The sequence below is a fragment of the Meles meles genome, chromosome 6, assembly GCF_922984935.1.
Source record: "Meles meles chromosome 6, mMelMel3.1 paternal haplotype, whole genome shotgun sequence".
NCBI lineage: Eukaryota > Metazoa > Chordata > Mammalia > Carnivora > Mustelidae > Meles > Meles meles.
The window spans coordinates 55,635,220-55,661,484 of NC_060071.1; the positions used below are offsets into that span (position 1 = coordinate 55,635,220).

Sequence of the window (26,265 nt, forward strand, 5' to 3'; positions counted from 1 at the left end):
TACAACTGTATCTTTGGGGTAAATACCCAGCAGTGCAATTGCAGGGTCATAGGGAAGCTCTATTTTTAATTTCTTCAGGAATCTCCACACTGTTCTCCAAAGTGGCTGCACTAACTTGCATTCCCACCAACAGTGTAAGAGGGTTCCCCTTTCTCCACATCCTCTCCAGCACACGTTGTTTCCTGTCTTGCTAATTTTGGCCATTCTAACTGGTGTTAGGTGGTATCTCAATGTTGTTTTAATTTGAATCTCCCTGATGGCTAGTGATGATGAACATTTTTTCATGTGTCTGATAGCCATTTGTATGTCTTCGTTGGAGAAGTGTCTATTCATATCTTCTGCCCATTTTTTGATATGATTATCTGTTTTGTGTGTGCTGAGTTTGAGAAGTTCTTTGTAGATCCTGGATATCAACCTTTTGTCTATACTGTCATTTACAAATATCTTCTCCCATTCCGTGGGTTGCCTCTTTGTTTTGTTGACTGTTTCCTTTGCTGTGCAGAAGCTTTTGATCTTGAGGAAGTCCCAAAAGTTCATTTTTGCTTTTGTTTCCTTGGCCTTTGGAGACTTATCTTGAAAGAAGTTGCTGTGGCTGATATCGAAGAGGTTACTGCCTATGTTCTCCTCTAGGATTCTGATGGATTTCTGTCTCACGTTGAGGTCTTTTATCCATTTCGAGTTTATCTTTGTGAACGGTGTAAGAGAATGGTCGAGTTTCATTCTTCTACATATCGCTGTCCAGTTTTCCCAGCACCATTTATTGAAGAGACTGTCTTTTTTCCATTGAATATTTTTTCCTGTTTTGTCGAAGATTATTTGACCATAGAGTTGAGGGTCCATATCTGGGCTCTCCACTCTGTTCCACTGGTCTATGTGTCTGTTTTTATGCCAGTACCACGCTGTCTTGGTGATCACAGCTTTGTAGTAAAGCTTGAAATCGGGTAACATGATGCCGCCAGTTTGGTTTTTGTTTTTCAACATTTCCTTAGCAATTCGGGGTCTCTTCTGACTCCATACAAATTTTAGGATTATTTGCTCCAGCTCTTTGAAAAATATCGGTGGAATTTTGATCGTAATGGCATTAAAAGTATAGATTGCTCTAGGCAGTATAGACATTTTAACAATGTTTATTCTTCCAATCCAAGAGCATGGAACAGTCTTCCATCTTTTTGTGTCTTCTTCAATTTCTTTCATGAGTGTTCTGTAGTTCCTCGAGTACAGGTCCTTTACCTCTTTGGTTAGGTTTATGCCCAGGTATCTTATGGTTCTTGGTGCTATAGTAAATGGAATCGATTCTCTAATTTCCCTTTCTGTATTTTCATTGTTAGTGTATAAGAAAGCCACTGATTTCTGTACATTGACTTTGTATCCTGCCACGTTACTGAATCGCTGTATGAGTTCTAGTAGTTTGGGGGTGGAGTCTTTGGGGTTTTCCATATAAAGAATCATGTCATCTGTGAAGAGACACCACCTCCTGAACGCTATATTGGCTGCCCTCCCGGCAGCACCCCCATGGCTCGGGCCCAGATTCCCTGCTGTACCTGCACCTGGCTCACCCCAGGCTCCACCACAGCTTGGAGCCCTTGTGTGTTCTTACGGTGCAGACTGGGTGATGCTCTGGCAGACAGGTTTCTAGGATCCACTGCCTGCCTTAGCGCAACATTGACACTTCATGCTCTTTCTTCTGATGTTTATTTCAAGATTTCAAAGGCAACAGAAATGCCCTCCCAGCTGGGCCTTATTTGTCAGGAGGGAGGGGGCGGGGTTTGGGATAACCAACACTTCTTTCCCCCTTTGTTCAGAGGGAAACTCAAAGGTCTCCGCAAGGTATGTTTTGTTTTTTTTTTTTAATTTATTTTCAGCATAACAGTATTCATTGTTTTTGCACCACACCCAGTGCTCCATGCAACATATGCCCTCCTTAATACCCACCACCTGGCTCCCCCAACCTCCCACCCCCGCCCTTCAAAACCCTCAGGTTGTTTTTCTGAGTCCATAGTCTCTCATGGTTCATCTCCCCTTCCAACTTCCCTCAACTTCCTTCTCCTCTCCATCTCCCCATGTCCTCCATGTTCTTTGTTATGCTCCACAAATAAGTGAAACCATATGATACTTGACTCTCTCTGCTTGACTTATTTCGCTCAGCATAACCTCTTCCAGTCCCATCCATGTTGCTATAAAAGTTGCGTATTCATCTTTTCTAATGGAGGCAAAATACTCCATAGTGTATATGGACCACATCTTCCTTATCCATTCGTCCGTTGAAGGGCATCTTGGTTCTTTCCATAGTTTGGCAACCGTGGACATTGCTGCTATAAACATTGGGGTACTGATAGCCCTTCTTTTCACTACATCTGTATCTTTGGGGTAAATACCCAGTAGTGCAATTGCAGGGTCATAGGAAAGCTCTATTTTTAACTTCTTGAGGAATCTCCACACTGTTTTCCAAAGTGGCTGCACCAACTTGCATTCCCACCAACAGTTTAAGAGGGTTCCCCTTTGTCCACATCCTCTCCAACACACGTTGTTTCCTGTCTTGCTAATTTTGGCCATTCTAACTGGTGTGAGGTGGTATCTCAAAGTGGTTTTAATTTGAATCTCCGTGATGGCTAGTGATGATAAACATTTTTTCATGTGTCTGATAGCCATTTGTGTGTCTTCATTGGAGAAATGTCTGTTCATATCTTCTGCCCATTTTTTGATATGATTATCTGTTTTGTGTGTGTTGAGTTTGAGAAGTTCTTTATAGATCCTGGATATCAACCTTTTGTCTGTACTGTCATTTGAAAAGATCTTCTCCCATTCCGTGGGTTGCCTCTTTGTTTTGTTGAGTGTTTCCTTGCTGTGCAGAAGCTTTTGATCTTGATGAAGTCCCAAAAGTTTATTCTTGCTTTTGTTTCCTTTGCCTTTGGAGACATATATCCACAAAGTTTTCAAATAAAGACATTAAGAGGAAAACATGAAATAGATTTCTATAGACATGATGTTAATTTATAATTTATAATGGAATTTAACCTCTAAAGACACAATATGTTTTCTTCCTTTTTTATTTCAATGTATTCTAGCATGTTTATAAATAAAACTTTTCACTTTCAGATTTTTACCCTTCAACAAGATAAGAATAAGGTATCATCATCCTAAAAGCTATGTTGGTATCCACTCTTTTTTAAAAAAAATGTTATTCATTTAGTTGAGAGAGAGAGAGAGCATGAGAGGGGAGAAGGTCAGAGGGAGAAGCAGACTCCCCACAGAGCTGGGAGCCCAATGTGGGACTTGATCCTGGGATTCCGGGATCATGACCTGAGCTGAAGGCAGTGGCTTAACCAACTGAGCCACCCAGGCACCCTCCACACTTAGTTTTAATTGAAGTATAACTGACATACAGCATTCTATTTAAGTATGTATTAGATTGATTCAATATTTTTATACTTTATGAAATGATCCCCTCAAGATGTCTAGTTACTGTCAGCTTACAAAGTCATTACTATATTTTTGACTATATTCCCTATGCTGTTCATCACATTGCTGAGACTTATTTTATTTTATAACTAAAGTTTGTGTCTCTTAATACCTTTCACCTACTTTGCCCATCTTCACCGTCCTCACATCTGGCAACCACCACATTGTTTTCTGTATCTGTAAGACTTTTTCTCTTTACTTTCTTTTTTTTAGACTCCACATATAAAATCATATGGTATTTGTCTTTATCTGACTTATTTCACTTACCATAATACCCTCTAGGTCCAGTCATTTTGTTTAAAGAGTAACATTTCATTCTTTTTTAAGGTTTGAATAATATCTATATATCTGTATGTCTCTCTATCTCTCTATCTATATATTTAGGAAAGTTGGAAAGAACTCAAATACATGGAGTCTAAAGAGCACCCTACTAAAGAATGAATGAGTCAACCAGGAAATTCGAGAAGAATTTTAAAAATTCATGGAAACAAATAAAAATGAAACCACAACTGTCCAAAATCTTTGGGATACAGCAAAGGTGTATACAAACACACACACACACACACACACACCCCATTTCTTTATCCATTAATCTCCCCTTGGACACAGATTACTTCCATAAGCTAGCTATTGTAAATAATGCAAGTAGTGAAAATAGAGTGGAGCTTTTAAACTCTTTAATTGTTCACATACAGGGGTGTAATTGGTCATAAAATTCAACAACTCCAAAGTCTATAAAATTAAAACTCAGTATTATTGCAGTAGCAAGCAAGAGAACTCTTGAGAAATTTATCCCAAGGCAGTTTTCAATCTGTATTCTTCTAGGAGCATGCTTCTCCTTATTGAAAAACTGTCCAAAATTATTGGAAGTTTCATTTGGTTACTGAAGTAACCCAATCATTGCTCAATTCTCTCCTTTTGTTTGATATTTCAGAATCAACATACAAGAAAATTGAAATCTTTGACCATTAGTTTAGTTAGTACAAAAGTTAACTCTTGCTTATCATAGTCCTTTTAGGATCCAAGGACATTTTTTAAAAATTTATTTATTTATTTTTTCAGCGTAACAGTATTCATTGTTTTTGCACAACACCCAGTGCTCCATGCAATACGTGCCCTCCCTATTACCCACCACCTGGTTCCCCCAACCTCCCACCCCCGCCCCTTCAAAACCCTCAGGTTGTTTTTCAGAGTCCATAGTCTCTTATGGTTCGCCTCCCCTTCCAATTTCCCTCAGCTTCCTTTTCTTCTCCATCTCCCAATGTCCTCCATGTCATTTGCTATGCTCCACAAATAAGTGAAACCATATGATACTTGACCCTCTCTGCTTGACTTATTTCACTCAGCATAATCACTTTCCAGTCCCGTCCATGTTGCTACAAAAGTTGGGTATTCATCTTTTTTTTTTTTTTTTTAATAAACATATAATGTATTTTTATCCCCAGGGGTACAGGTCTGTGAATCGCCAGGTTTACACACTTCACAGCACTCATGATAGCACATACCCTCCTCAGTGTCCATAACCCCCTCCCCCTCTCCCAACCCCACCTCCCCCCCAGCAACCCCCAGTTTGTTTTGTGAGATTAAGAGTCATTTATGGTTTGTCTCCCTCCCAATCCCATCTTGTTTCATTTATTCTTCTCCTATCCCCCTAACCCCCCATGTTGCTTCTCCATGTCCTCATATCAGGGAGATCATATGATAGTTGTCTTTCTCCGATTGACTTATTTCACTAAGCATGATACCCTCTAGTTCCATCCACGTCGTCGCAAATGGCAAGATTTCATTTCTTTTGATGGCTGCATAGTATTCCATTGTGTATATATACCACATCTTCTTGATCCATTCATCTGTTGATGGACATCTAGGTTCTTTCCATAGCTTGGCTATTGTAGACATTGCTGCTATAACATTTGGGTACATGTGCCCCTTCAGATCACAGGATCCAAGGACATTTAAAGTTAAAAACTCAGCATAAGATTTGACTCTGTTATACTCAAACACACTTCCTAATAGAGGCCTTGCCAAGGGACAGAATCAACACTGTAAGATATAATTTGATGTAGTGTTTATTTAAAGTCTGTGCATTAAATTTTATTATTTTCCTACTCTAATGCATTTTTAATCATTACACAATATCTCAATTTACCCCATGAAATATTGAGCCATAAAATAGCAATTTTCTCCGTGTGAAAATTAACTTCTGTAATTGAATTTCACTGGCATACATTCATTTTTTTCAATAAAAGTTTAAGCATAGTACACATTTCCAGGAAAATGTATACTTTTAAATAAATAGGATTTTGAAACAGTGTCTTTTTCCTGCTCTCCGACTTTCAAAACCAGGAGAAAGACTGATAGAGCATTTTATTCTCACACTTGCTGTCTTCTGCTGAATGTCTCATGTCTTGAATGGTTACAAAATGACAGTCTTGCTGTATTGAACTATGATTAGGAAATTAAAACTCATTTTCTATAAATACTATAGACAAAACAAGCTAGGGAGAGATCTGGTTTAACAAAGACAGAAAATTGCTAAGTCCATTCCAAAGTCAATGTGTGGGTTGAATGTGTATGTAGATTATATCTGTTTACATAAAGTTATATTACATAGAAATTACTATACAATTCTACTAATATTAAATTATAATACAGTTATATTATACCTACAAATTACATTTGTAATATAAAATATGATAAAATTAGGGGTGCCTGGATGGCTCAGCGGGTTAAAGCCTCTGCCTTCAGCTCAGGTCATGATCCCAGGGTCCTGGGATCGAGCCCCGCATTGGGCTCTCTGCTTGGCTGGGAGCCTGCTTCCTCCTCTCTCTCTCTCTGCCTGCCTCTCTGCCTACTTGTAATCTCTATCTGTCAAATAAATAAATCTTTAAAAAAAAATAAAAATAAAAAAAATAAAAAATAAAAAAATATATGATAAAATTAAAATTATACTGTGATAATTTTAAGTCTTACAATTTAAGGTAGTGATATTATAAAGTTATATGATAAAATTTTATTTAAAGTATAAAATTATATAGAATAAAACTATATACATGATTTTTGTGCAATCCTCAACTATTTCTCTGTAATATAACACAATATAAATTATATCAATGAAACATCAGAATGAAATCTTTATGCAGAATCCTTTTAAAGAAAAGATATCTACTGAATGGGTAAGAACACGTAGGTCTAAGGAAAGCTGGAATTCAGTGAGAAGTCATGTGTTGGTTACCTAGTTTCTTCATAGTAGTTTTCATCTCTTTATTTCTCATTGTGTAGATAAGGGTGTTCAAAAGTGGAGTAAAAATGGTTTAAAACATAGACAGGAGCTTGTCCACAGAGACCTGACTGAAAGGCCACATGCAAATGAAAATGCAGAGCCCGAAGAAGAGTGTGACTACCATGGTTGTGCAAAGCAAGTACAGAGTGCTTTGTATACCCCACCAGCAGCACGCTGTCAGACAGTGATGCAGATAACAGTGTAAGAGACCAAGAGGAGCAGAAAACAGTTCATGGACAGCAACCCACTGTCTGATATCATATGTATACCTAAGACATAGGTGTCTATGCAGGCAAGCTTGATCATGAGAGGAAGGTGTAAAGAAGCTGTCCACCTCATTGGGGCCACAGTAAGGTAAATTCACAGTAAAGGCTACTTAACTGATGGAGTGCACAAAGCCAATGATCCATGACACCAACACCAGCCCCATGCAAGTCTGCCGGCTCATCATGGTCATGTAATGCAAAGGTTTGCATATAGCCACATATCTGTCATAGGCCATAGAAACCAGAAGTACCATCTCAGCCCCACCGATAAAGTGCAAGAAGATTTGAGCCATACATCCTCCAAAGGAGATGAGCTTTCGATCACTAAGAAAGTCCCTGATCATCTTGGGGGTGGCAAATGAGGCTAGCCATATATCTAAGAAAGACAGATTTCCCAGCAGGAAGTACATAGGAGAGGAGTGCAAGTGGGAGTCAGAAATTACAGTGACTGGGGCACCTGGGTGGCTCAGTGGGTTAAGCCTCTGCCTTCGGCTCAGGTCATGATCTCAGGGTCCTGGGATCGAGCCCTGCATCAGGCTCTCTGCTCAGCGGGGAGTCTGCTTTCCCCTCTCTCTCTGCCTGCCTCTCTGCCTACTTGTGATCTCTCTCTGTCAAATAAATAAATAAAATCTTAAAAAAAAAAAGAAATTACAGTGACCACAATGATGAGGTTACCCAGCACAGTGGCCACATAGATCCCAGAGAAAAATATGAAGAAAAAATGTTGGAGGTGTTGTGAAGTGCAGAGTCCATACAACACAAATTCTGACACAAGGAATAATTCTGTTCTCCAGTATCTCAGGTTTCAGATTGTGTCCTGAATCTATATAAAGAAAGGAGTGGACATGAAGGGCCTGTCAACTACCAGGCACATGAAAGTGATCACCTAATTTTATCTGAATGTAATTTTAATTTGAAAGACAAAATATAAAATACAACATAGAGATGATTAAATCCAAGTCCAACAACAGAGTTTGCTTGTCTCCCATGTAAAGGCTGCTTAAAATCTTCCTGTTTTTATTTTTTAAAGCTATTTTAAAGGTATATAAAATATACCTACTTACCAAAATTCACCCATTTTAAGTATGAAACATAATTATTTTTAAACAAATTTATGGAATTATGCAGCCTTCTCCACAATGCATGCTTTGAAACCTAGACAATCTAGGAACTTCAGGGACTTCTGGTTGTAGAAGTAGTAGAACTACTTTATCTTCTGTATTCATTTGCTCATTCACATGCTCACTCATTCAGACCATGTCTATGTAACAATGACAGTTCCCATTCTCAATTTAGTTAATAAAGCAATAAGTATAAAAGAAAATAAATCAATTAACCTAAGGTTTATACAGTGCCCTCGATCCCACATTTTATTACAGCTCTTGTCATCTCTATTGATCAGTTGAGTTTGGGATTAAAAGGCCAATGATCCAACTCATTTATAGATTTACTATGTATAAACTACTTATGACAAGATTTTAGAATGGCTTCAATGAAAGAAATATTTTCAAGATCTTTCAACAAGAACCACAGCATAAAACTATGCAGCATAGCTTTCACAGTATACATGAGTATTGATAAGTTCAGCATTTGAGTAAGAATGTAGTTCTGAACTTCCAGAAGAACTGGGTTGGGATGGGTAGGTCTCATTAGCAGTTTATCATGAGTAATGAGGTGGTACTTAAGTCCTCTAACTAAGAGGAAGATATTGTATAAACGTTTTGATAAAGACACTAACAGAATTCTTCATGAGTAATTTCACAAATGATGCAGAACTGTCCTTTGTATGAATTTTTATTATGTTGGCCCTTTATAAAATTGAAGACTATAACACAAAATAATAGTTTGGTAAGGCCTATTATGTGGAGCTAAAGTTACATGTTCCAGCTCTGAAATATTCTAATGATATAAACATGGCACTGTGATAGAATTTTAAAACCTAGAGGAATTCATGGTTATTATATCAGTTTTAATCTCCTCAAATAACACCAGTTTCGATCAGGCTTTTGTGGATAACAGGGACTCAGACTCTTTTGTTCCTCTTGAAGTTTTCTAGTGAAATATATTAAAAGATTTAATTGCAAGACTTTTTAGGAATAGGTGTTACCCCTCTTTAGAATCGGCTTATATACCTGATGTTAAACATTGCTGTGGACAAGATGGAAATAATCACAATTCAGAATCTCTTCACAAGTTTTCTTAGAGGACACTAACACCAGCTAGCATACATAATACAGACCATAATGGGTATTCTTTTTTTTTTTTTTTTTTTAAAGATTTTATTTATTTGGCAGAGAGAGATCACAAGTTGGTAGAGAGGCAGGCAGAGAGAGAGAGAGAGAGAGAGGGAAGCAGGCTCCCTGCTGAGCAGAGAGCCCGATGCGGGACTCGATCCCAGGACCCTGAGATCATGACCTGAGCCGAAGGCAGCGGCTTAACCCACTGAGCCACCCAGGCGCCCCATAACGGGTATTCTTTTATTGGTATACTTTTGCTCTGTGGCTATGAAAATTTTCACATGAAAGCATAAAACATAACTAAGTTTAAACTTAGTGTTTCAGTTAGTGTGTTTTAGAGATTAGGTGAGTTGAAAGTCAAATTAATCAAATGGAAATTTCAGGAAAAAATGTTTAACTTGCTATTGAAGTAAAGATGCTCTGGAATTAGATATTGGTGACAGTTGCACAATTTTGTAAATGTACTAAAAACCATTGAATTGTATACTGGAATTGAGTGATCTTTATGGTATGTAAATTATATGTCAGGATGTTAAAAGAAGAGGAATAAATGAACTTAAATAAGGTTCTGATTTCAGAGAACACTTTATCATTTACAAAAGCATTTAAAGATCATTAAATGTTAAATTTATAATCAGAAACAAATGAGGTTGATTTTGTATACCTACAAATGCTACTTAGGAAACAAATATAACAATGACAAAATTGATTTTAACTGAAAAGTTAGTATTATTTCCTCCAACAATTTCAACGTGAAAAATAACAAATGAATTAGTCTCTGGTTGATTTGTATGTTCAGACACACATTCACTAAATGTCTACCAAAGGCTGTTTACTACCTGGAGTTAGACGTTCACTGCTGGTGCTGCCAATCCCTCAACCTGTATTTCAAATCTACTATGCCTGAACAGAACTTCTGAAAACATACATATTTTTTTATTCTATAGAGGATTTGATAAGCTCTTTCTGCTCCTCTTAGAAAATAATTCCAGAAAAGCACCACTTTAAGAAGTTAGAGGACTTCAGATTTGAGTCTTCTTTGGACTTTAGATATAAGTATCTATATCATCTCTCCAATCACATTAATAATCCCTTAAAATGGGACATTGATGGAAAATTACCAGAATGGAGCTTAGGGAATAAACTATCTACAAGTGGAAATTTGTGCTAATAAGTCATGTTCATTTACTCAAGTGACAAAGGAAGAAAGATTTTAAAGATGTCAGATTCTATGAACACAGGTACAATTATTTTAATAGCTGAAACAGGATAATATGTATACATACACAGTTAATGCACCAAAAAATGTGCCTTTCCTTTAGATAATAAAATTAACAAGTCACATTTGTTTTAAAGATTTTATTTATTTATTAGAGAGAGAGAGTACAATTAGGGGGAAGAACAGGAAGAGCAGGAAGAGCTTCCGCTGAGCAGGGAGCCCAACACGGCTCCATTCCAGGACCCTGCAAACATGACCCGAGCCAAAGGCAGACACTTAACCAACTGAGTCACGCAGGCATCAAAACATATGGAAAATCTGCCAACGTTGCATATTATTTTATGTAACTTTGATCAAGCACAATACTTTGGAGCATCTCATTGGTATGTGCCAAAATATGTGCTTTCTTCAGATTCATATAGTCATGAATAATGAAATTTCCTGGTGTCTGGGCTACTTTGCACATTATTTATAATTGTTATCCACTTACCTCACCAAATCATTTTAAGTTAATTCAGGATCTTCTGCTAAAGTCTACATGCTAATTACAAATATCTTGAATGTTCTGATGAATGATAATCACTTTTACAACTATTCACATGACATCAATTCCATATTAGGTATATAAGCACAATTACATTTATAAGACATTTCACGCCAATTCAGTATCTGGGTATAGTATATCTTGGCTTCACATAGTTGTATTTCACTTAAGAGGAATCACAAAATCTTTCTAAGTTTGTTTTTCTACTTAAAGCACACAAATTATAAACGACAAAGAAAAAGTGTAGAAGTAAATTGTGTGCATCAATGTCATTTGTTTTTTATATGTAGTCATTATTTAGGTACAGATATACTATGTTAAGCCAAGAATAATGGAGAAGCTTATGACAGCTAAAACAAGTGAATATTTGCATGGAGGAAGGGAAATATTGCCTAAACATGATGACTAATTTTATGTGTCAATTTAAGAGAGTGTTTTTGGATGAAATTAACATTGAATAAGATGAACTCTGAATAAAACATATTTTCCTCCATAAGGTAGGTGGGCCTTATACAATCAGCTGAAGGCCTGAATAGACCAAAAAGACTCACCTTCCCAAGCAAGAAAGAACTCTCCAGTACACGGTCTTTGATTTCATCTGTACCATCAGTTTTCCTGTGACTCCAGCCTTCCGGTCCAATAGTAGAGTTCGGATTTGCATGCTCTGAAAAACACATGAGCCATTCCTTGTAATAAATATCTCTACTTCTATGACTCTGTCTGTCCCTGTCCTCTTCTCTTCCCTAAAAACCCTGACTTATACTGTAAATATCAAGCCAGTAATAGAAAAATTCAGAAAGCAAAGTAACAATATACAAAAATATGTAAACATTTTTAAAACCTTTGTATTTTAGGAAGCACTGCAATAAAATGTAAATCCAACTATAAGCTTGTAAACTCAATTTCCAATCCTATGAACCACAAAATCACTATATAGAGTTGTGCAGACTTTAAGTGTTCAAGGCCAACTGGCCAAAGGGTCAGTTAGGGCTGACATCCACACTCTGCCCCACCCATCCAAGAAACAATATATGTTAACCAGGCATGGGTTTGTCCCTTAGAAGTCCTTTTTTCCTAATTCACATAAAGTTCCATTGTGATTCTTTTAGCCCTATGACCAAGCCCTAATATCCTTAACATAGAAAAAGTATTTATGAATCAGTAAGTGAGGGAAACCTGAAGGGAAAGAAGAGGAAAGAATTTAGGAAAATTACTTTTTAAAGGGAGGAGGACAAATAGGACAATAAGCATTAGAAAGTTATCCTCAATAAACAAAACTTAACAAGGCATACTTTTATCCACATATCAGACTTAGAATAAATACATCAAACTCATAGTCAGGTCTCATGAAGATGCAAAATTTTGTAATAAAAGTAACAATACAAATTTAAATAACACCTGACATCTCTTGAGGACTTTCCCTTTGCCAGTTCTATGTCAGGTTGATTCTTTCAATTAATCTTCACAACAGTCTAATGAGAGAAACACCATCATTCCTGGTTTATAAATGAGGAGACTGAGGCTATTGTGTCTGGACACACATACTGTCAGTAGCAGAGCTGATGATCTAACCCAGGTGCATGGGCTCTAGAATCTATATTCTTAAGCTGTGTAAGGCCACCTCCCTCACTGTTAAGAGGAATGTAAGTCAGTACAACTTTTGGATACACACTTGGGAAATATAAACCGGGCTCCCTGAAAAATACCAATTGACCTCTACCTAGTATTTCTGTGATATAAAATGTCTATGATAGAGTTGGATTAATATATGAAAAATAAAACCATTTCATTTTGCCCGAATACATAGAATGAATTAACAATCAGTTTGATAGAATATAATAACAAAAATAATGTTTTCAACACACATTTCAATATATTAAGAAAAGTTCATGGTGTTTTGTTTTTAAAAAAAGGATACCAAGCTATACATGTAATGCCCATTCTCCAAAGCATTGGTGAATGAAATTGACCATTGTCTCCCTCACAGTACCTTCTCACAGAAAATGCAGATACATAAACAAAAACAAGATGGTAATTTACAATAAGGCTATGGAAAAAATCAAGCAGGATAAGAGACAGTGGGAATGCCAGAGTTTTCTTTTTAAATAGGATGTTAAGAATAGGTTTCATTGAGAAGGTGACTTTTGACCACAGACTTAAAGGAGGACATGGGAGCATCTACGTGTACATCTGGGGAAAGCAAAACACAGAGAGAACAGCCAGTGCAGAGAACTCAGGTGGCTGCTGCCTAAGGTTATTAAACAACTCCTGGGACTGAAGTGGAGTAAGATGGAGAGTGGTTGGGATGATAAGCAATTGTGGGTAGGGCATAAATCCTATAGGGCCCTGTAAGACACTACACATGGCTTTCTCTTCTGAGTGAAGTGGTGGGTGTGAGTTTTGAGTAGAGGACAGGTGTTAGAACAGCTCTAACTGCTCCTGTTGGAAAACACAAGGATGGAAGCTAGGAGGCCAGATAAGGAGCAAGTTCACTAATTCAGACCAGCTCTGATGACGGCTCATTCCACAAATGTACACTATAAGACAGAAGCAGTCAGACTCCAGATACATTCTGAAGTTAGAGTTAACAGGACTTCCTGAAGATTATTATGGGTTGTTATTATAGTAGAGAAGTCAAGCATGATTCCAAGTATTGTAGCCTAAGAAACTCCAAGGATAAAGTTGCCATTATATAAGATAATAAAAACCGTATTTGTAGACAGATTGGGAGGAAAACTGACAGGTTAAATTTGAATATATTTTATATACATATATAAAACACATATACACATTATATATACAAATATATGTATGTGTATAACTTCAATGCTACTTTCTATGATACTCTACAGATCTCTAAATCCCAGTTCTTTACTCTGGATTCAGTTTTTCTTTCTGTTCCTCAGATTGGAGAATCTCAATCAACTGTCCTCAAGTTCACTGATACTTGCTTCTAACAACCGAAACTGCAGTTGAGCCCTCCTAGAGAACGTTTTGTTTCTGTTACTGTACATTTTTTCTATAATTTCTACTTTTTATTTTTTCCATCTCTTTATTGATGATATTCCCTATCATTCTTCTGCTTCAGTAGCCTTCACCCATATGATACAATGTAATGTCTCAGGTCACAATGTAAAATATCAGGCTACAATCAAGCCTGTCTTCTTATAGCAGATCTTATTTTCCAGCGATATTTAAAATCAAAATCTTCCATTCTACATATTCTTCTATGACCATGTCTCCCCCTGTCATGATTTACAATAGATATGCCAGACAAATATTTGAGTGAAGAAGCCATCTTGAAAATGTGTTCTACAAGTCCCAGGTGAGTTCAACTCTAAATTATGCTAATGTGCATATTATAAAAACATTAAGATTGCATATTAAATCTTCCCATTTATTACAAACATACCAGGTAATAAAGTAAATAGTTAAGGTTTTTGCCACATTATGTTTATTTAGTACACTAATGATTTAAAAATGAAGAAAAGAAGATACATTCCTTCTACCAAGAAATGATTGCCCATAACATATGGTGTCCCTCTTCTAGTCCTTTTCCTCTAAGTGCAGTGTGTGTGTGTGTGTGTGTGTGTGTGTGTGTGTGTGTGTGAGACAGGGTGGGGAAGGGAGGGTTCCACAGCTGGTTCTTGTTCTGCCTGAGGTACCCACAGTGGACATGCACTGCTGCTCCTGTCCCCTTGGACATTTTCAGTGATTACACATCATTTACTCAGCAGCACCACCTATTAAACAATTGGACATTTTTTAATTATTTTAATTATTTTAATTATTTTAATTATTTAATTATTTGAGTCTCGTAAGTGAAGAGTACATCTTTGCCATAATCTATTTTTCTTTAGGACTGATTCCTATAAGCACAATTTCTGGAACACACGTTACTCACATCATTGGGATGTGGTTACATCACTCATTGGGAGTACTGGCTGCAGGATCCTCTATCATGCTCTCTTTATTAAAGAGGAGACTTGTTCAGGAAAGGAGGGACCTCAGAGATGACAGATGAGCTCTGAAATGTTGAGGAGGACAAACAAGCAGGGAGACCATCAGGGTACCTGGGAGTGACCCATGGAGCAGGGAAGAGCCTGCCCATATCCACCTCATGGGTCCTTCCCTGACAAGCATCCTTGCACCGTGTCCTGGAACAACTTCACCCAGGTCCCATCCAGGGACACACCCCAACCACTCCAGGCCCTCCTGCTCCATAACTCAGCTTCTAACTAGAGCAACCAGGCCCTCTTTCCAGGCCAGCAGAGGGGTGTTGGCCAGGCCACACCTGTCTGCTTGCTCCCTGTCCATCCTGTTTGGGCCCTTTCTTCTCAAGAAGGAACCTCTAATGGTAGCACGGGTCAGGGCATTACAGACATGACCTGAATGTGTTCATCCAGATGTACATTTAATGGCAACAGCAAGAACCACTTGAACCTCCATGAGCAAGAGAGATCTTTACAAAGCACATTGGGTGCTCTTGGAAGCTGCAGGATGGACAGAGCCTCAGCCAGGGGTTTTGGCACTGAGAATAGCCCCTCCACACCCCTCAGGCTCCTCCAGCAGTGACCCCCGTCCCGCACTCCTGCCAGCCCCAACCTTGATATCCCTCAAGTTCAGTTTTGTGAGAGAGGGGGCTATGATTTCTGCTCAAGACATAAGTGAAGAGAAGGGAGAGACCCCTCTTCTCTCAAAAGTCAGCTGAGGGGGAGTCCACTTGATCTGAAGCTGTAAGAGAGGCCATGCTCAGCCATCCCTGTCCACTCTGCCACAAGATGAAACTCCCCAGGCAGAGAAAATAGATCATCAGAGAGAGGACATTTTGGGCTCTCCCTGCAAGAGAGAGAAACACCATTGAATGGGGATCAGGCGAGAGAGGAGAGCTCCAAGCATTAGGGGAAGGACTGCCATGGGCTGGGGCGCTGCCATATTGGTCAAGGGCACAGGTTCTGTGTGGGTTTGTAGCAAGTGACCAAGCTTCACCCTATCAATGTTTCCATCAAGAACCATGTTCACCTCCAGAAAATACTTTTGTCATCAACCACCAAAAGGCACTGGGATCCTGACAGCCAAGGAGCCCTAAGATGTTCGGTACCAATGATTACACAGTGGGAGGAGAGGGGCGACAGGCATGATGGAACTGAGGGCAGCTCACTTTGCCTGCTTTGGAAGAAAATAGTCCTAGTCCTCGGGCATCCCAACATTGGGTCTGAAGAAGCCAAAATTTCAGGGACCTATGGAGTACTGGTCTCAACACTGAGGATTGTCCAGTGGCCACAGACACAAGCTCTGAGTGATGTCGAGTTCCAGGGCTGGTGTGGGTCTGATGGGTGAGAACCAGTGTTGTGGGAACCCAACTGAAGGACAGGTCACCCATACTGGAGGTGATGAAGGCTTTCTGGAAGGACAATAGAGTCAGAAGAAGCCAAGATTGCCAGGCTGAGAGGAAAGAGTATGGCAGAGACCCAGAGCCCATGGTAGTAGTGGGATCACAGTGGGCTACCTTAAGCAGGTAGACCTAAGGATTACTGAGTGTCTTTTGGGAACATGGATCATTTCACTCAATCCCTATAATAATTCCATGATGAAGGCCGAAGTGTTGTCTCTGTTTGACTAACAGGGAAACTGAGGCTTTACGAAACTGCCCCTTCCTTTTCCCACACTGAAACAAAGGAAGGAGTTGAATCCAGACTTGCCACCCCTGTGGGCCCCACCTGATATGAAGGCTGCATCCAGATGCTGCAAAAGGGACTTCTCAGCTGTTGGGTTACATGAACCTTTGTTACTGGTACCCAGGGAGAAACCTCCTTCTGCCCAGATAAAGGTTGGCTGGTAGGGAGAGCCGAAGGCCTGCCATCATTTGACAACAGACCCTGGCCAAGCCCCCAATGTAAGGGGCACCACTGCCCCCAGAGTTCAGTGAGGTTTGGGGGTTTGGATGTGGAGCAGTTGGATTTGGACGTGGAGCAGTTGCATACCTCTGAGTTCCAAGGAGGAGCCGTGTGGATGAAGGACAGGGTCCAGTGGCAGCAGGATAGCAGTTCTAGCCCCTGCTTTGCCTCCTTGTAGCTGGGTGACCCGAGGCAGGGCTCTGAACCTCTGGACCCCATCTCTGATTGGAGAATGTACCCAGTGCCACTGAGTAGGTTGTGGGAAGCAATGACTTGTACAGTTCCTGCCTGGTGCCTGGAGCACATGGGGAACCAAGTGGAAAGGCAGTCATGTTAGTGACCAATTTATCCTTGTAGCTGTTTTCCACTTGTTTATTTTGGTGTCATCCTTAAGAAACAGATGCCAAACCTAACGTCAGGAAGATTTCTTCTTATGGCTTTCTTCTGTGAGATTTATAGTTTAGCTCTTCAATTTAGCTCTTTGATCCTTTTAGGGTTCATTTTCTGTCTCATATGAGGTGAGGGTCTACCTTCATTCAGTTATTTATAATTTTATGTATCTGCATGTGTAAGAAGGGACATCTGTGAGTCCGTGTAGTACCGTAGGTTGTTACTTGTAGGGAACAGTCAATAGGTCCAAAGAATAAATAATCCTTAAGGCATTTCTCTAAAATTGTAAAGTAAGCCTTTAAGGCGATGAACTTGCATCTTCTGTTGAGGTGGAGAAAGGTCCTTGTCACGAGCCCTCTGGTGGCCACAGGAGACATTGCAGGAGTGCTGCAGGGCTCCCAGATCCCTCAGCAAAAGAAACCACATTCAACCCAGAACATCTTCAAGGAAAACAAGGCAGAACAAAAACGATTCTGTAAAATTCAATGTTTCTTCTTGGCAGAAAATCTATAAAAAAAACCAGGCCTATCCCAAGTGCAGTATTTTGAGAGGGATTTACTGAGCAGCTCAGTCAAGCACTGGGCTCCAGGGCAGAATAATTGAGACAAGGTGGCTTTCTCCCTAGACACACAGAGTGGAAGGTGGGAAAGTGTTGGGAATAATCGGTCTATTCTAGAGCTCTGTATATCTGGTTTAATGAAAACATTAAATTTTATGGATTCCTTTGATTACATTCACCACATATCATTTTCAAAATGATACAGCATATCTGTATCTTTTCATCTAAATCAGATTGCATCATCCTATATTGCCAGTTGTTTTACTTATTAAAATAACGTGATAGGATATAGACAGTATTATACAAAAACACTCATATAACAGATGGAGGAAGAATGGGGGACTTTATTTCATCTGGTGCCCTAAATTTAGCTAGAGAACTATCATATCATCCTGAACACCTAAGAAGTCTACCTGAGATGTAAAAAAAGAATGGCTGAAATTCTACAACTAGAAAAGTGACTACCACTTTTTGCAAAGCAGGAGTGTGGAGAAGTGAACTGAGTAGAGATACGGAAGACAAATGGTGGGGGAAGGGAGCCTACATCAGCCTACTACCAGAAAATGATAGAGCTCTGGGAGCAAAATCCAAACCTTTAGAAACCTGCCTCAGTGAGAGATGGCCCAGCCTGAAAGGTGCTCAGTGGTAAAGAGAGATAGTATCCCAGGTGGGATAGTGTTTTCTCAAGAACCCCAGAGTCACAGGAAGAACAGTGGTGTCTGAACCAGCAGAGTTCCCAAGCATTGGAACAGGGAATCCTGTCAGGATAAATGAGCCCTGAAGGAGGCTCTCAGCTCAGTTCAGCATCCACTCTGAACTGAGGCCCGATCAGGTGACTGCTGTCCTTGTGCGGGGCCCAGCAAATTGCAGGAACAAGGTGACCCCCTGCGCCTCCCTCAGGGAGGATGTGTGTGGGCACACACTGCAGGAATCTGCAGAGTTTGGCACACACTGTGATCCTTCAGTTCCAGGGTTAGAGATCGAGCTGGCCATTTTAATTTTCACCCTTTAAAAAGGTGTGGAAAGACATCAGGGAACAAAAGCCACGCAGAGAAACTGACTTATACTGATCCTGGCCCCACTCCCTGGCAAGGAGCAGTGCAACTCCACCCAAGCAAAGATACCTGAGAATCAGGTATCAGCAAGTTAATGTCCTGAGAACAGGACAACAGCAAATTAATGGACCAAACAGGACTGCAAAACTGCAGTGCCAGGTGAAAATAGTATATAGAACTTGAGGCTTTTCTTATGATTCATTTGTTTTTTCATTTAAATTTTTCCATTTCTTTTTTCTCCCTTTTCCCCTGTTCAACTAGTTTCTTTGATTTTAAGTCTTTTTTAAACTTTTTTAAACTTCTGTTTTTTACTTCTACATTTAACAGGTATATATATATTTATATGTATATATATATATATATATATTTTTATTTCTGGATTCCTTTCACTGTGTTCAGTTTTACTTTTGTACATATTTAAGTTCTGCTTTTTTTTTTTTTTTTTTTTTTTTACAATTTTGGGATTTAGCATCTTCTAACACACAGACCAAAAGACACTCAGGACCAAGTGGATCACCCTGTTTTGTCCACCCTGTGAGATCACAGTCTCTCTTTCCCCCATCTATTCTTCTCTGTACCTGTAAAATAACTAGTAGGAATTCACAACAAAAGAACCAGAGGTAATACCCTCTCCCACAGATCTAATCAATATGGTTATAAGATGTCAGAACTGGAATTCAAGATAACAATTTTAAAGGCAACTAGCTGGGCTTGAAAAAGCATAAAAGCACTAGCTAATCTCTTGGTGTAGAAATTAAATCTAATCAGGCCAAAATAAAAAATGCTCTGAGATGCAGTCTAAATTGGATGTGCTGACAGCTACGGTAAATGAAGAAGACAGAGTCAGTGAACCATAGCACAAGTTGATGGAAAGGAAGGAAGCTGAGGAAAAGAGAAAAACAATTGACAGACCATGAGGGGAGTCTTTGAGTAATCAGCGATGCCATAAAATGAAACAGTATTAGAATTACTGTGGTCCCCAAGGAGAGAGAGAGAAAGAGAGAGAGAGACGGTATATTTGTGCAAATCATAGCTCAGAACTTCCCTAATCTGGGGAAGGAAACAGGTATTCAAGTCCAAGAGGTAGAGAGGACCCCTCCCCAAACCAATAAAAATAGATACACTCCAACATATAATAGTGATGCTTGCAAATTTCGGAAATAAAGAGAAAATCCTGAAAGCAGTGGGCGACAAGAGGTTCTTAACCTACAGGGTTAAGAACATTAGACCGGCAACACACCTATTCACAGAGAACTGGCAGGCCAGAAAGAGCTGAAATGATCTATTTCCAGTACTAAATGAGAGAAACATGAAGCCAAGAATACTCTATCCAGAAAGGCTGTCAATCAGAATGGAAGGAGAGATAAAAAGCTTCCAGGACAGAAAGAAACTCAAAGAATATGTGACCACTAAACTACCCTACAAAAAATATTAAGGAGGATCCTGTAAGTGAAGGGAGATCCCAAAAGTAACAAAGACCAGAGAGAAACAGTGACAATCTCCAGAAACAGGGACTTTACACATAATACAATGATACTAAACTCATACATTTCAATATTTACTCTGAATGTCAATGAGCTATATGATCTAACCAAAGAACAAATGTTATCACATTGGATAAAAAGCAAGACCCATCATAAGTTATGTACAAGAGACTCATTTTAGAACTAAAGAAAAGTCCAGATTGAAAGTGAGTGGGTAGAGAATCATTCATCATACTAATGGACCACAAAAGAAATCTGGGGTACTAATCCTCATAACAGACAAATTAGATTTATACCAAAGACCATAGTAAGGGATGAAGAGGAACACTATATTATACTTAAAGGGTTTGTCCAGCAAGAAGATCTAAGAATTATAAATATTTATGCTCCTAAATTGAGAGCAGCCAATTATATAAACCAATTAATAACCAGATTAAAGAAACACATTGATAATAATACCATAATAGTAGGGGACTTTATCACCCCACTCACAACAATGGATAGATCATTGAAGCAGAAGATCAACCAGGAAACAAGTGTTTGGAATGACACACTGGGCTAGATGGACTTCATAGATACAGACAGAACATTCCAAATTAATGGAAGAGAATATACATTCTTCTTGAGTGCACATGGAACATTTTCCAGAATAGATCATATCAGGGTCATGAATCATGTTTCAACCAGTACCAAAATATTGGGATTAGTGCCTTCATATTTTTAGACCACAATGCTTTGAAACTTGCACTCAATCACAAGAGAAAACTTGGAAGGAACACAAATACTTGGAGGTTAAAGAGCATCCTACTAAAGAATGAATGGGTCAACAGAAAATTAAAGAAGTAATAAAAATAATTCATGGAAATGAATGAAAATGAAAACACAACTATTCAAACTTTTGGGATACAAAAAAGGCAGTCCTATGAGGGAAGTACATTGTAATACAAGCCTTTCTCAGAAAATTAGAAAAATCTCAAGTACACACGCTAAACTTACATGTAAAGGAGCTGGGGAAAAAATAGAAAATAAGGGCTAAACCAAGAAGGAGAAAAGAAATAATAAATATGAGAGCATAAATCAATGAAATAGAAACCAGAAGAACAATAGAACAGATCAATGAAACTAGAAGGTGGTTCTTTGAAAGAATTAATAACACTGACAACCCCCCACCAGACTTATCAACAAGAAAAGAGACAGGACCTAAATTAATAAAATCATGAATGAAATAGGAAACATCAAGACCAACACCAAAGAAATGCAATTATAAGAATATATTATGAGAAAATAAATGTCAAAAATTAGGCAACCTGGAAGAAATGGATGCAATCCTAGAAAAGTATAAACTACCAGAACTGAAACAGAAAGAAAGAGAAAACCTGAACAGACCCATAACCAGCAAGGAAACTGAACAAGTAACCAAAAATCTCCCAACAAATGAGAGATTGTTTCCCAGGGAAATTCTACCAAACTTTTAAGGAAGTAATATCTATTCTTCTGAAGCTGTTTCGGAAAACTAGAAATGTAAAGAAAGCTTCCAAACTCATTCTATGAGACCAGCATTACCTTGATTCCAAAAACAAAGACCCCACCAAAAAGGAAAATTACAGACCAGTATCCTTGATGAACATGGATGCCAAAATCCTCACCAAGATTCAACAGTACTTTAAAAGGATATTCACCATGACCAAGTAGGATTTATTCCTGGCTGTAAGGTTGGTTCAACATTTGCAAATCAATCAATGTGGTACATAATATTAATAAAAGAAAGGACAAGAACCATATGAGTCTCTCAATCAATGCAGAAAAAGCATTTGACAAAATATGGCATCCTGTCTTGATTAAAACTCTCCATAGTGCAGGGAAAGAGGGAACATATTTCAATATCACAAAACCCATCTACAAAAAGCCCACAGTGCATTATTCTCAATGAGGAAAAACTAAGAGCTTTTCTCATAAGATCAGGATCACAACAGGCATATCCACCATTGTTGATCAACACCGTACTAGAAGTCCTAACCTCAGTAATAAGACAATAAAAAGAAATAAAAGACATTCAAACTGGTAAAGAGGTCAAACTCTCACTCTTTGCAGACGATATGATACTTTATGTGGAAAACCAAAGACTCCACCCCAAAATTGCTAGAACTCAGACAGCAATTCAGAGAAATGGCAGGATATAAAATCAATGCACATAAACCAGTAGCATTTCTATACAATAGCAACAAGACAGGGAAAAAAATAAATTAAGGATTCAATTCCACTTACAATTGCACCAAAAACTGTAAGATTGCTAGAAGTAAACCTAACCAAAGATGTAAAGGATCTGTATTCTAATAACTACAGAACATTTTGAAATAAATTGAGGAAGACACAAAGAAATGGAAAAACATTCCATGATCATGGGTTGGAATAATAAATATCATTAAAATATCTACACTATCTGGAGCAATCTACACATTCAACGTAATTCCTAACAAAATACCATCAAGATTTTTCACAGATCTAGAACAAATAATCCTAAAATTCATATAGAAAGACAAAAGACTTGAATAGAAATGATCAAATTTGAAAAGAAAACAAAGCTGGTAGCATCACAATGCCATATTTCAAGCTCTATTACAAAGCTTTAATCATCAAGACAGTAAAGTATTGGCACAAAAACAGACACACAGATCAATGGAACAGAATAGAGAAATAAAAAATGGACCCCCAATTCTAGGGTTAACTATCTTCAACAAAGCAGGAAAGAGTATTTGGTGGAAAAAAGACAGTCTTTTCAATAAATTGTGCTGTGAAAATTGGAGAGCCACTTTTTTTTAATTTATTTATTTTTTTCAGCGTAACAGTATTCATTGTTTGCACAGCACCATTTGCTCCATGCAAAACGTGCCCTCCCTATTACCCACCACCTGTTCCCCCAACTTCCCACCCCTGACCCTTCAAAACCCTCAGGTTGTTTTTCAGAGTCCATAGTCTCTTATGGTTCGCCTCCCCTTCCAATTTTTTTTCTTATAAACATATAATGTATTTTTATCCCCAGGGGTACAGGTCTGTGAATTGCCAGGTTTACACTCTCCACAGCACTCACGATAGCACATACCCTCCCCGATGTCCATAACCCCCTCCCCCTCTCCCAATCCCACCTCCCCACAGCAACCCCCAGTTTGTTTTGTGAGATTAAGAGTCATTTATGGTTTGTCTCCCTCCCAATCCCATCTTGTTTCATTTATTCTTCTCCTATCCCCCTAACCCCCCATGTTGCTTCTCCATGTCCTCATATCAGGGAACTAGAGGGTATCATGCTTAGTGAAATAAGTCAATCGGAGAAAGACAACTATCATATGATCTCCCTGATATGGAGAGCCACTTTTATTAAAATAAAACTGGGCCGTTTTCTTACACCACACACACACACACACACACACACACACACACACACACACACACACACCTCAAAATGGATGAAAGACCTAAATGGAGACAGGAATCCATCTAAATCCTAGAGGAGAACACAGTCAGCAACCTCTTTGACCTCAGCTGCAGCAATTCTTTCCTAGAAACATCTTCAGAGGCAAGGGAAACAAAGGTAAAAATGAACTCTTGGGACTTCATCAAAATAAAAAGCTTCTGCACAGCAAATAAAACAGTCAACAAAACTAAAAAGCCACCTACAGAATGGGAGAATATATTTGCAGATGTCTTATTGGATAAAAGGCTAGTATCCAAGACCTATAAAGAACTTACCAGGAGAGACAAGATGGCAGGGAAGTAGGAAGAGGCACCATTTCAACCTGTACCCTAAAGTGAGCTGATTACCTACCAAAGAACTCTGATCACCCATGAAATCAGGCTGAGATTAGAATTATACACTTCTGGATCTGGGGGGGCGGTGGTAAGAAGATGCTGGTGGGCAGGTAAAGTGGAGTGGGAACGTGGAACTGATACTGGAAGATAAACAAAAGGAGGAAGGCACCAGAAGTGACCCACTGGAAATTAATACCCCAATACAAGAGTGTCCTGTGATTGGGGACCAGCATTAACTTGGAGTCTGGTTGAAAGCACCCCAAAAGACCAAAGGATCATGGGGGGAAATTGCGGGAATCTGGGTGGTTAGGGACAGGGGCTTAAGTCTGCTGACCCAGGACAGCCACCGCTGGTGCTGAGCCAGAGAGAATCCAACAAAGAAGCCAGGTCTTGGTCCCTGAGTCACCAGCGCACCTGAGAGCGTCTGGGTGGTGGCACCCATGAGGGTGAGGGAGCCTCGCCAGCTGGCAGAACCACAGCCTTTTGCACTCTCCATGCACGCACCACCGCATGACCAGAGTCTGAATCAGGCCCTACACCCTCCCCTGAAAGAGGTGCGTGCAGGTGCCAGCCGGCACTCTCTCGGACCCCAGAGAGTCTGTGCACTCCCCGCCCAGGCCAGAGGAAAAATCTCAGTGTGCTTTCGCTGCTCAGAACATCTCTGGCAGTCTGGAGCTGCCCAGACAGCCATGGCTATCATGGTTTTGGGTACAAGTGGGAGTTCCTGTGACCCCAGAGACCATGACTGAAGATGTGCTCTGCCAGTGGCAGAGGGGGAATTTATGTGCTCTGGAGCACCCAGAGGGGAACAGACTGAGACTACTTTCCTCTAAAACTCCAAAAACCATCAAAAGCCACCAAGGGGAGAGAAAAAAAAAAATGAACAAACAAACAAACAAAAAAAACCCTCCAGAGATCAAAAGCCTGAAAAACCAGTTTCCTCAGAGCCCACCCCCTCAGGGCAGGAGGACTTAACTCTAGCAAGACTCCCTGAAAACGCATATGAGAAGAAAAACAAATACACAGAAACACTGGCAGAAGAAAAAGATGGGAGAGTGGTTATAAATTCTCAGTGTGGGTGAGGAATGTTATTTTGATTCTTCCTGGATGTATCTTGATGTCTTTGTTAAAGCACTCAACTTTCCTAAGATAAAGGGGGATTAAAAACTGCTTTACCTATGGGGGCAGCATTGATTGGGGAAAGGGGATTACCTTGAAGCTTATCTCTATATGAATATTAAAAAAAAGAATAAGCTAACATAAAATTAAATTAAAAATTAAAAAATAGAAAAGCAAAAGAAAAACACAGGTTTATGTATCAAAAAGTTCAGGTTATGGGGTGGAGTCATTTGGGTTTTCCACATATAGTATCATATCATCTGCGAAGAGTGATAGTTTGACTTCTTCTTTACCAATTTGGATGCCTTTAATTTCTTTTTACTGTCTGATTGCTGAGGCTAGGACTTCTAGTACTATGTTGAATAGCAGTGGTGATAATGGACATCCCTGCCGTGTTCCTGACCTTAGCGGAAAAGCTTTCAGTTTTTCTCCATTGAGAATGATATTTGCGGTGGGTTTTTCATAGATGGCTTTGATAATATTGAGGTATGTGCCCTCTATCCCTACAGTTTGAAGAGTTTTGATCAGGAAAGGATGCTGTACTTTGTCAAATGCTTTTTCAGCATCTATTTAGAGTATCATATGGTTCTTGTTCTTTCTTTAATTAATGTGTTGTATCACATTGATTGATTTGCAGATGTTGAACCAACCCTGCAGCCCTGGAATAAATCCCACTTGATCGTGGTGAATAATCCTTTTAATGTACTGTTGAATCCTATTGGCTAGTATTTTGGCGAGAATTTTTGCATCTGTGTTCATCAAGGATATTGGTCTGTAGTTCTCTTTTTTGGTGGGATCCTTGACTGGTTTTGGGATCAAGGTGATGCTGGCCTCATAAAATGATTTTGGAAGTTTTCCTTCCATTTCTATTTTTTGGAACAGTTTCAGGAGAATAGGAATTAGTTCTTCTTTAAATGTTTGGTAGAATTCCCCTGGGAAGCCGTCTGGC

General features: G+C 39.1%; 1 pseudogene; it reads right to left on the reverse strand.

Moving 5' to 3' along the window:
- Window positions 1–6,668: 6,668 nt before the first annotated feature.
- Window positions 6,669–24,693, reverse strand: LOC123943561 (annotated as a pseudogene).
- Window positions 24,694–26,265: the final 1,572 nt, after the last annotated feature.